The sequence below is a fragment of the Anomalospiza imberbis genome, chromosome 25 (genome assembly GCF_031753505.1).
Source record: "Anomalospiza imberbis isolate Cuckoo-Finch-1a 21T00152 chromosome 25, ASM3175350v1, whole genome shotgun sequence".
Classification (NCBI taxonomy): domain Eukaryota; kingdom Metazoa; phylum Chordata; class Aves; order Passeriformes; family Viduidae; genus Anomalospiza; species Anomalospiza imberbis.
In genome coordinates, this window is record NC_089705.1 from 4,476,137 (window position 1) to 4,487,852 (window position 11,716).

Genomic DNA, 11,716 nt, shown 5'->3' on the forward strand with positions numbered 1-11,716 from the left:
AGATGAAATGAAAGAAGAATTAACGTGGAGCATTCGGGAGAAATTTCCATCCCTGCCATACCTCCTTCACTCTCTGTGCCTGCCTCATTAAGGAGGCTTCAATGAAATCCTTTCAAAAACGCATGGCACAAAAACAATGGAGTGATTGCAGTTTGTGAGGAACTGGGTTGCAATTAGCATATGAACATCAAAATGGTTCTGCAACCTTCAGCAGCTCCCTGCTGTCTATATCTTTTTAGATTCCCAGGTTTGGGATTTTTTGGGTGGTTTTTTTTTTTTTTTTTTTTGTTTTTTTTTTTTTTTTTTTGCAATTCTATGCCAATTCCTACCCCTCAACTGAAGTTCAAATAAGCAGGGCCACGTAGGACAGGGCTTGGAACTGGTCTAGTGGAAATGTCCCTGCCTTGGAATGAGATGGGTTTGGAGGTCCCTTCCAACCCAAACTGTTCCAGGATTTTGTGAACAGCAGGAAAACTGTCCTGGGAGTGGTGCCAAGCAGCACAAACTCCCAGTGGCTTATCCAGGAGTTCCTGTCACCACTCAGGAGCCCCGGGGCACAGGGAGTGGTTCAGGTAACAACAGGCACAGGTGAATAAAGTGTCACTAGAGAGCCTTAGAACACCACCCCAGGTCTGGAAGCAGCTGCTTCTCCTGGGATCTGTCAGAGAATAGCTCAGGGGGTTTGGATCTTCACTCCCTGTGACCCACACAGGTGTTTCCCTGGGGACAGACCAGGGCAGGTGACAGGGACTGCACCCAGCCCAGCCCTGCAGCCCAGAGAAGCTCACGGTGCAATTACCCAGTTATTTATCAGCTCATTAAATAATCAATAGTTATCTTGTGAGGAGGCTTCCTGTTCCTCTACACATCTCATCCAGCACATCTCTGTGCCCTGAAGCAGAGGAGGAGACTTGAGTCTCACCTGGCACAGGTGGTGCCTTAACTGGGGCCACAGCAGATGGGAGGATGCCGAGGAGTCACTAAACCTTTCCCTCCAGGCGCCTGGCTGCACTTCTCTTTTCTCTACGAGTTCAGAACACTCCTCCTGCCCTGTTCACCACTTCCTCTTGTGAAAAACACGTTCACTCTGCTGTGAAAAGTCACAAAGTTTAATAAAGGTCAATGGGAGACAAGGACCATGGAGCAAAGGTTATTAGCGTGGCACTCAGCCAAGAGCACCCTGTTATCTTCTGGGACACGCCTTAAATACCTTTTAATTACATCAGCCTGTTGCATATTCATAGACCCTTATGCACAGTAAACTTTTTCCCCAAACTGGTTTACATGTTCCAATAATTGTTTAGCCTGGCTCCTCCTCGGGTCTGCCTTTTTAGAGCATGCGGATTCCTTGGTTGTGCTTTTAGTCCTTTTTTATCCCCTCCAGTTTTTGGGCCTTGCTCCACACTGCCTTCAGACATTGAGTGCTGATGGTTGGCAGATCTGTACAGGTGTCCTCATCCTGTGTTCATTGGGTGTTATCCCATCCCAGCAGCATTTTAACACAAGCACACTGATATCAGCTATTTCACTACAATGTCTAAGCTGAATTAACAACAGAAATAAAAGCTGTATCTTTATAACAAAGTAATTTAACACCACACATAGAAAATCCATTTTAATATTTGTGAAAAGCCAATATTTTAATGTGTATCTATAACACTCTGGCCCATGCACTGAGTCACTTGGACCCTCTGAGGTCTGGTTTAAACACAGCTCCTGCCCCTCAGTGCTCCTGGTGGCTGTGTCACTGTTTCTTGTGTTTCCTATGCAAGTGCTTTACACTCTGGATTTACACAGGAATTTTTAAGGTAAAGAATTACATAGCACTTGGGCCACCCCTCTGTCGACAGTCCCTGTGTCCCACCACCACTATTTTACTTTTATTTATATAAATAAATAAATAAATTTAACTTTTATTTATATAGATATTTTTATTTTATTTATGTTTACTGTCAATGACTGCTTACTTCAGGCAAAAAGGAATTAATCCCTCGTGCCCAGCCAGGAGGTTTAAAATCGGGATTTTCAGTGTTAAAGCCACACAGCTGAAACCAATGAAACAATGCCATTCGTTAGGAGCAGCAGCCAAGGAACACAATTCTTACAAAGGTGAACAGTTTCCCCTGCTCTCCAAAGGCTGGAAAGACAATCCACCTTAATGAAGAGGCACTGAAAGCAATTCCCAGCCCACGCAGCCCTGAGGTGGCAGAGCTGTGCTGGCACTGAGCTCTCAGCAGCCCCTCATTTCTGCCCCTCTCCGGCTCTTTGCTGTTCCACGTGTCCATGAAGTGTCAGAGCTGGGAATACTGCAGCCTTTCCAGCTGTTCTGTGCAAGGGGCTCCCCTCTTCCTCAGCCACAGCTGGAGTGAAGGGCATTTCTGCCATGCCTGCCTGAGAGCAGGTTAATAAATATTTACAGAGCTAAATGCACAGGGGTGCAAACAATTAAGTATTTTGCAAATGTCAGGGAGTGTGATATGGAGTGTGCACATCCCTGGGTGTGACACAGACTGTGCACATCCCTGACTGTGTCACAGTGTGCAGATCCCTGGTGTGATTTAGGGTGAGCAGACCCCTGGGTGTGATTTGGAGTGTGCAGATCCCTGCATGTGATTTAGGGTGAGCACGTCCCTGGGTGTGACACAGTGTGCACGTCCCTGGTGTGACACAGAGTGTGCACATCCCTGGTGTGATTTAGGGTGTGCACATCCCTGGGTGTGACACAGAGTGTGCACATCCCTGGTGTGATTTAGGGTGTGCACATCCCTGGTGTGACACAGTGTGCAGATCCCTGGTGTGATTTAGGGTGTGCACATGCCTGGTGTGACACAGTGTGCACATCCCTGGTGTGATTTAGGGTGTGCACATGCCTGGTGTGACACAGTGTGCAGATCCCTGGTGTGACACAGTGTGCACATCCCTGGTGTGACACAGAGTGTGCACATCCCTGGTGTGATTTAGGGTGTGCAGATCCCTGGTGTGACACAGTGTGCACATCCCTGGTGTGATTTAGGGTGTGCACATGCCTGGTGTGACACAGAGTGTGCACATCCCTGGTGTGATTTAGGGTGTGCACATGCCTGGTGTGACACAGTGTGCACATCCCTGGTGTGATTTAGGGTGAGCAGACCCCTGGGTGTGATTTGGAGTGTGCACATCCGTGGATGTGATTTAGGGTGAGCACGTCCCTGGGTGTGACACAGTGTGCACATCCCTGGGTGTGACACAGAGTGTGCACATCCCTGGGTGTGATTTGGAGTGTGCACATCCCTGGTGTGACACAGAGTGTGCACATCCCTGGTGTGATTTAGGGTGTGCAGATCCCTGTGTGTGATTTAGGGTGTGCACATCCCTGGTGTGACACAGTGTGCAGATCCCTGGTGTGACACAGAGTGTGCACATGCCTGGTGTGACACAGTGTGCACATCCCTGGTGTGATTTAGGGTGTGCACATGCCTGGTGTGACACAGTGTGCAGATCCCTGGTGTGATTTAGGGTGTGCACATGCCTGGTGTGACACAGTGTGCACACCCCTGGTGTGATTTAGGTTGTGCACATCCCTGGGTGTGATTTAGGGTGTGCACATGCCTGGGTGTGATTTGGACTGTGCACATCCCTGGTGTGACACAGTGTGCAGATCCCTGGTGTGACACAGTGTGCAGATCCCTGGGTGTGATTTGGACTGTGCAGATCCTGGGTGTGATTTGGACTGTGCAGATCCCTGGATGTGATTTAGGGTGAGCAGACCCCTGGGTGTGCCTCAGCACGGTGAGCAGCTCCTGCCTTTGCTCACACACACAAAAACGAACTGCTCTGACACATCCAGGCACTCCCAGAGCAGCCCTGCCCAGAAGGGATGGGGGCATGAGGGGCTGGAAGTGCCCAAGGCCAGGTTGGACAGGGCTTGGAGCACCCTGGGACAGGGAAAGGTATCCCTGCCCATCACTGGCTGGGCTTTAATGCCCCTTCCAGCCCAGGCTGTTCCGTGATAATTATTCCATGAGGATGACTTCCATCAGCTCAACTTCCACTCTGAACATCAAATATCTCCCAGGCCTTTTGGCCAGTTCAGGAGCCACTGATATCTGTGACAGAGCAATCCCAAAAGAACACAATTCCAGGACCTCACTGTGTCCTGCACACACACACCAGGCCCTGTCCAAACAGTTTGCAAACTAAACAGACAAAAAGGGTGGCATTGCTCCAATTTGCCAACAAGGCAAGTGCCCAGAATTCTACAGAGCCTTGTGCCCTGCTCAATAAAACTGCCTCAATCCGAGCATTTCACATCCAAACTCACATTTAAAGTATTTGGTAACTCCCCAGGAACTGCATCCATTGCTGAACTTTGGCTGCTGGGATATTGTCCTGTATCTGCTGCTCTGCGTCTCATTGTGCAAGCCCTGTGTGTTCAAAAGCATTTTCTGCCTCTGCAGAAGGAGTCAGAGGTGCTGTTCCATCCATCCAGCACAGGATTGAAACACACCTCCCCCCAAATTGCCCCAAAACACAGGGTGTGGCTTTTACTCGAGTGGAACTTGTCATTTGGACAACAGAGGGCTTGATGCTAATGTGGAAAATCACACACACCACAAAGGGCACGGGGGAATGTACAAACATCAGGGGGGAAAAGGCAGAAATTGCAGTTATTGAGTGAACAAGGTAAAAGGAAAAATCTGGGACCTGGCAGGTGACCTTCTCCAGGCTTTTGTGTTCTCTGAGAGCTGCAAGTGTTTGTGCTACGTTTCAACAGCACTGGATTCCAGGGCCACTTTGCGCTGAGAAATGACAATAATTTCTTTGTTTGTGCATTAATGTAAAGGGGAGGAATCAATCTGACCAGCTTGGGGATGAATCTTTAACAAGGTACAATAATGTGCTCTCACTGGGGGAGGATGAGCCATAAATAACATGGAAAATCCTTTCCCTGCTTGTTTGCATCTCTGGCCATGTGGAGCACCCTTGGTGACACCCAGAGATTCACAGTTCCCAATCTGTTTGTCCTGGGGCTTCCAAAATGAAAGGATTTCTAAATTCCTGCCAATTAACTGCCTTCTACTCCTGGTAGATTTAAAGTGAGTTTTTAAATGAAGACAATGAGTTTTACTGCCTCTTCTTGTTTCCCTCACCCTGTCCAACGTGTGCAGGGTGTTTATTTGAATTATTTGAGCCCATTTGAAGTCACCTGAACACCAGACTTTTCCAGAAATGCCATCAGTGCTGCCAGTGTTGGCCTTCCTGACTCAGCCATGGAGCCACTCAGGGGAAATGGACTTGGAACGGGGAATATTGAGGTTTCTTCACAGATTTCCACCTGGAGATGAGTTGTAGAGGCACAGGGGTGGCAGATTTCCATTGGTTCAGGTGACTCCACACAGGTGCTGAGGGATATTCACGAGGAGCAGTGACTGAGGTGGGACCAAGGGAAGATTTGCCATCCTGGGATGTGATATCAGCTGGATTTGCCATCCTGGGATGTGGTATCAGCCAGGTTTGCCATCCTGGAATTTGATTATCAGCTGGATTTGCCATCCTGGGATGTGATTATCAGCCAGGTTTGCCATCCTGGAATGTGATATCAGCCACGTTTGCCCTCCTGGGATGTGATTATCAGTTATTTGCCATACTGGGGTGTGATTATCAGTTATTTGCCATACTGGGGTGTGATTATCAGCCAGGTTTGCCCTCCTGCCTCCTGACCACTGCTAACACCTGGAGGCTGACCTTCCCCATGTAGTTCCCACATGGCAGAGGGTCAGTGCTGTGCTAAAGCCCTGAACCCATCTGAGCCAGAGGAGTGCTCCCAGCATCTTCCTCATTCTGGACATGGAAGAGAGCCACAGGGATGGATCCCACACGTGGATTATGGTCCAGAGCTCAGCTGAGCCCAACGGAGAGTCCTCACACCCCAAAAGCCAGAATCCTCCACAAAAACAGGACAAATATTCAAAATTCCATCGTGGTTCTCTCCCCAAAGCCGATTCCATAATTTTCCAGGGGAATTTCCTTGGAGCAGACAAATCCAGCCCGCCCCACCCCTGGCACCACGGGCAGAGAAGGAGTCCTGGCTGCTGGAGCTGCTGGTTCTGTGAGGATTCTTCTGAAGTTCTTTCCAAGCCCTGTTTTGGAAACCAGCCAGCACTATTTGCTTCTCAGGCAGAGGATATGGAATTACCGTAAATTATATTGAAAAATTAGATTTATTCACCGCTGTGATAATTGATCTCCCAATTGGTCTCAGAGAGTAGCAGCTGGTAAGAAAATAAAATGCAATTTAAATTTTTATTTATTTTTAAAACCCCCCACTTTAATTCAAGCATGACAACAAACAAGGGGGAGAGGAGAGGGTGAGTTTCTCACTTGCCAGTCCTCATATTAAATCCTGATGATAAGAAGACAAAGCAAGAGGTGATTGCAGAGGTGTTTGAGAAATTCACAGTTTGTTGGCATTAAGCAGCACGGGCTCTGCAGGGGGGTTTGATACCCTTGCACATAATTATGTGTAATTGTACCTCAGCCCTGAGCAAAGGGATTATGGCCAAGGACGTGCCTGGAGTAGAATCCCCGAGCTGGGCTGTCACTCTGCTGGAGCTGCTGCTATTGATGCTGACAAACCAACATTCCACAGGTGACTCCAGCAATTCAGCTCCTCTGTCAAAGCCTCTCTAACTGGGCCCATCAAATCTCTGACTGTTTTCTCTCAGGCCCTCAGAGGGAGAAGAACCAGCCCCAAAATCTGGCGTTGGTGATGGCTCCTCTCATTAAGGCTCTTCTCTGTCAGCCCCTGCTCAAATCACATCACACATTACAGATGGAGGCAGGATTTGGGTTTTACACCGAGATTAGCTCAGAGAAAATGTATTTTTATCTGCTGGGAGCAGAAAGAAAGAACTCCATAATTCACCATAACCCAATCACTTACAAAGTGATTGGCTAAACAGTGTTTGCAGGGGCTTGAAAAATCTCATGCTGTCATCGGTAATGAAGTAAGAATGATAATCCTGCTCCCTGGCTGAAGGGGAGCACAGCAATGGACACGGCATTAAAAGGCAGGATAATGGTGTGAGGGAGAGGGGGAGATCCTGGCTGGAGCCAGGGCAGTCTGGCAGCCCCATTTACAGCAGCAGATAAACACCACGAGTTCCTAAAATTGCCAGCCCTGGAATTTCCAACGTGGAGCAACTCTGCCTTCATTTCCCAGAATCTCTGAGGCTGGAAAAGCCCTGCAAGGCCATCAAATCCAACCTGTGATCAATGCCCACCTTGTCACTGAGTGCCACGTCCAGCCCTTCCTCAAACACCTCCAGGGATGGGGAATCCAAACCCCCCTGGGCAGCCCCTTCCCATTTCCCTCTGTCCCTCCTGGGCATGAGGAGAGGGGAGGTTTGGGGGAATTGTCACTGACAGGGAGGTTTGGAAAGACCCAGTTCTGCCCCAGCCAGTGTGGGAAATAGAGGGGGAAACAGAAGGAAATAGAAAAAAATAGAAGGATACAGAAGGAAACAGAAGGCAATAGAAGCAAACAGAGAGAAACAGAAGGAGAACAGAAGAAAATAAAAGGAAACAGAAGGAAATAAAAGGAAACAGAAGACCTGACCCTGACACTCAGGCCAGCAAGTCAGACTGAAATGTTTCACCAATAATTCATTACTTTAGGACAAATATAATTCATCCTGTGTTAGAAGCTTTGATACATTAGGAAACAAATTATTAGCTGGAGTGACCTTTTATTTTTAAATAATATCACAGAAATAAAAAATGGTGCAGAAGAATCCCAACGCAGCAGCAGCGCCACTAAAATCAAACCTTTCTGGTGGCACACAAAGAGTTAATCAGTCTGAGAATTCAAAATCATTTTCTTCCACACTTGTGCTGTGGCATTTACACAGATTATCAGTGGGGTACAGTAACAAGAGCAGCTCACGTAGCTTAAAAAATACATTATTTATATATATAATATATATAATAACATTTAATAAAATAACAAGCACCCAGGCGGGCCAAGTGTATTTTTGTTCTCTAATCTTCACATCCAGAAGCCACCTCACTTGCAGGATCATCCTTCTCTGTCTGCACTATTGTTCCAGCAGTTGAGTAGGTTAAGAACATTTGTATTATTATTATTATTATTCCCACTATTTCTGATTTGCATGCTAATAGTTATCTAGCAGTTCAAATCTCAATTAGGAGCCCACACAGGCAAGAGCAGCACAATTCACGGCGAGGTTGTAAATGTGGAAATGTACTCAGGCTCACAATGAAGGCAGCTCATCACCCAGCACTGGGGTTTAGTGTTATTAATTTGGTGTCATTGAAAGGCTTCGGAGTGCTTGCTTCAGTTAATGCACGTTCCTGGATACATTGGCTGCTTTTTATTGGGATGGATTTTATGTTTCAATCACACAAAGTTGCCCAGGGCCTTTCAACAGGGCTTTTTTTCTTTCATAGAATCAAGGAGAATGAAATGTGTTGGTCCATCAGCACCTCTCCATCAGGATTTGCCTCACCAAACCCTGGGGTGGAACAAACCCTGCAAAAATGCTACAGAAAATGGAATTCTCCAAGGCAGTCCTGAGCAAGAGGTGAGGGGGCTAAATGGGGATTAATTACTGCCCAAATAAACTCCCCGCCCTTAAAACCATATCATCATCATCACCTCACACCCCAAGTCCTCATCCTGAACGTCCCAGTTCTGCCCTAAACCTTCTGTACGCCTTTGAAAAAATCTTGTTGTGCCTCCAGCACTCAGTTTTCCCTGGTTTTCTGTCCCAGATTGCAAGGCAAGATGTATTCCATTTCCCCTCGGCATGGCAGTTGCTTTCTGTTAAGGGGCAGTTTTCCTTACCTCTTCCACAGCCAATCCTCAGGGGAGACATCAGCTGATAATGGGCTACTGAATGTCACTGCGTGACTGATAAGAACTATAACATCCCATTGTGGGATGCTCCGCCCAGAGGGAGGAGCCAAGCATTCCTACCTGGATATAATCTGGGTTTTGGGACACCACACTCAGCCTTTCCACTGGTTCCCAAGAGGAACAGCTGGGGTTTTCCACTGGACCTTCAGAGGAAGACTGCACCCTTCTACGGGATCACTGCTCCGACAGAACCACATCTGCCCCTCCAGGAGGACTGCAGCCACTACAATTTGGACGGCTACCAACACGCTGGCCAAAGGGGTGTCAGGGTATTCTGACTTTGTCAGTGGTTTTCCTTTTGTATTATTGCATGTATTTTGTTTCTTTTCCCTTTTCCTAATAAATTGTATTTCTGACTTGGAGTCTCTCACTGGTTTTGCATTCCAATCAGAACATTTTCCCATTTTTTGGGGGGCCTTCTCAGCATGGGCAGTGTGACTGGCAGTGCACTGAGGGCTGTGAAAACAGAAGACTCAGAGGCAAGGGCAGCACCAACCTCTGCAGAGAAAGCACAAACACTGAAAACAAACAGGACTTCAGCCTGGCTGAGGACAGAGCCCACTCCTGCTTATTTAGGATGTTTTAGTAATGGTGTCAACAGGTTATTGGGATGTGATTTCAGTGCTTTGTCGTCCAGCACAGTGACAACGGCCACTTCAGCAGCTTCTGAAACGCAGGAGCCTCTCCCTCCTCCCTTCCTGCACTCCTCCAGGTAATTATCCACAAGGGCAGAGCCCCAGGCAAAGCCATTTCTCACTCCACTGCTGCTCAAGGGCCACCAGGTTAAACAAGTGATGGAGAACCTCTGGGAGCTGCTCTCCTGCTTCTCCCTCCCCGTGCACGTGGGGGCTGTGTCCTCCACCCTGGGCAGGGTTTGGAGGGGGTTGATGGCACCTTGGGGAGGCAATAAATTGGCAGTAGCACAGGAGACATCCAGCTTGTGGTCAAATGAAAGTTGCAAAAAGGGAGGAATGAGGTAAAAAAAACTGCTGAAAATGTTTTTGTAGCAGCCACTAAGCAAAAAAAAACCCCAGGTTTTGGGGAAAATCACATTCCAATTTCACCAACTCCAATACTGGGAAGTGTTTAAGGACCAGTGTAACCACACAGAGTTTCTGCTTCCACAGGCACTGGAGTGAGTCCTATCCCTGGGATAAGGGGTATTTGCAGACGGAAAGTCTGTGCTCCCTCCCACCAACCACCCCTGAAGGACTCTAAAAATGCTGATAACAGCCCCAAAAGGCAGCAAACAGCGGGAATGGCAGGGCTGGCAGCACGGGCTCCTCCGGGGCTCCTGCCTGGATTTTGGCTCCCCCTGAGCAAAGAAAAGGATCCAAGCACTGGTGTGCTCACCAGGGCCCTGTGATCATCAGCCCTGCCAGGACTCCACAGGATTAAACACGACTCAAAGAAGGTTTCTTAATCGTGACTTATTACTATGGTAACAGCCGGCAGTCAAAGGGAATTATGCAAGATCCGCCCCAGGGGTGGGAGAGGGAGAGGCTGCTCCACTCACCGAGCACCTGGAGCTCAACAGGTGAGGCAGGGAGGGAGAACAGAGAGAAAAAGCTGGTTTTCCCCACTAATTAGCAACTCAACAATTAATCTTGCAGAGCCACCTGGAAGCCCAATCTTTCCCTGAACCACTGGGCCTGGCACTGTAGAAAGCACAGGCAGCTCAGAGACAGAATTTTGGTTGCAAATCAAAAGGCTGAGGCAATTGGGATTGTTCAGAGTGGGAACCAGAAGCTTTGGGGTGTCCTAATTTTGGCCTTCCAGAAGGGAGCCCACAAGTGGATGGCAGGGGGTGGAAGGAGATGATCCTTAAGGTCCCTTCTAACCCAACCCATCCTGTGATCACATGTTGCAATAAACACAAAGTTTCTCACTCCTGAAGTGAAAGAGAAGGAATTTACCCCAAACCACACCATGGATTTCCTCACTTGGAAATTCCCTTAAAGCCTGGCTTGGGTAGAGCACTCTCCCTGGGCTGTCAGCACAGAAATGGACCTATTATTGTTATTTCTGGGCTTTGTTTCACACCACAGCCTCCAAAAAGCACTTGTTGCTTTATAGTGGGGGGAATAAAACCCCTTTTATATCCCTACAAGGAAATGATTAGATAATTACTCAGCACTAAAGCAGAACATATAAGAAAGTGCTGTCCTCATCATCACTCCTTGAAGCATCTTGTCATTATTATTACGAAATGATCTATTTGTGCCAGGCTAATTCATATGGATAGTAATTCCAGGACATAAATTACCCTGCCATGTGTACTCAGAGCAGAGAAACAGCAGCAGAGGTGCTGAATGTTCAAACCAATTTGCTAACAGGCTTTCCCCCCCCAACCTACTGCCCTCCTTTCTAATCTGCTGCATCCCAAAGAGTTTCCAAGGGCAGATATCCATATATATTTATTAGAAAGCCGTGCCCTAAAACATTTGAGGTTACCTCTTGGAACTTATTCACAGGCTCTGTCACAGGGAGAGTGGTTTAATGGTGCAGGAAATACATCTCTATAAAGCTGTGTACATCCTGCTTTAGTGGTGACACAGACATTATGGTCCATCAAATAAGTAAATTAATTTAGTGAGTATGAAGGAGGATGGAAGCAAACGGAGAATTCCTCTTGTGGAACTCATTCCAAGCACCAAGCTCCTCTTTCCTTGTCTACAACTACTGGACAGCTTCCAGGAGTTTTCCAGACTGGCCAAAACATCTACACAAAGTGTTTGGAAGGTTCTGGGAAGGCTGGGACTGAACCTCTCGTCCCTCAAGCCTCAGTGGTCAAACAGT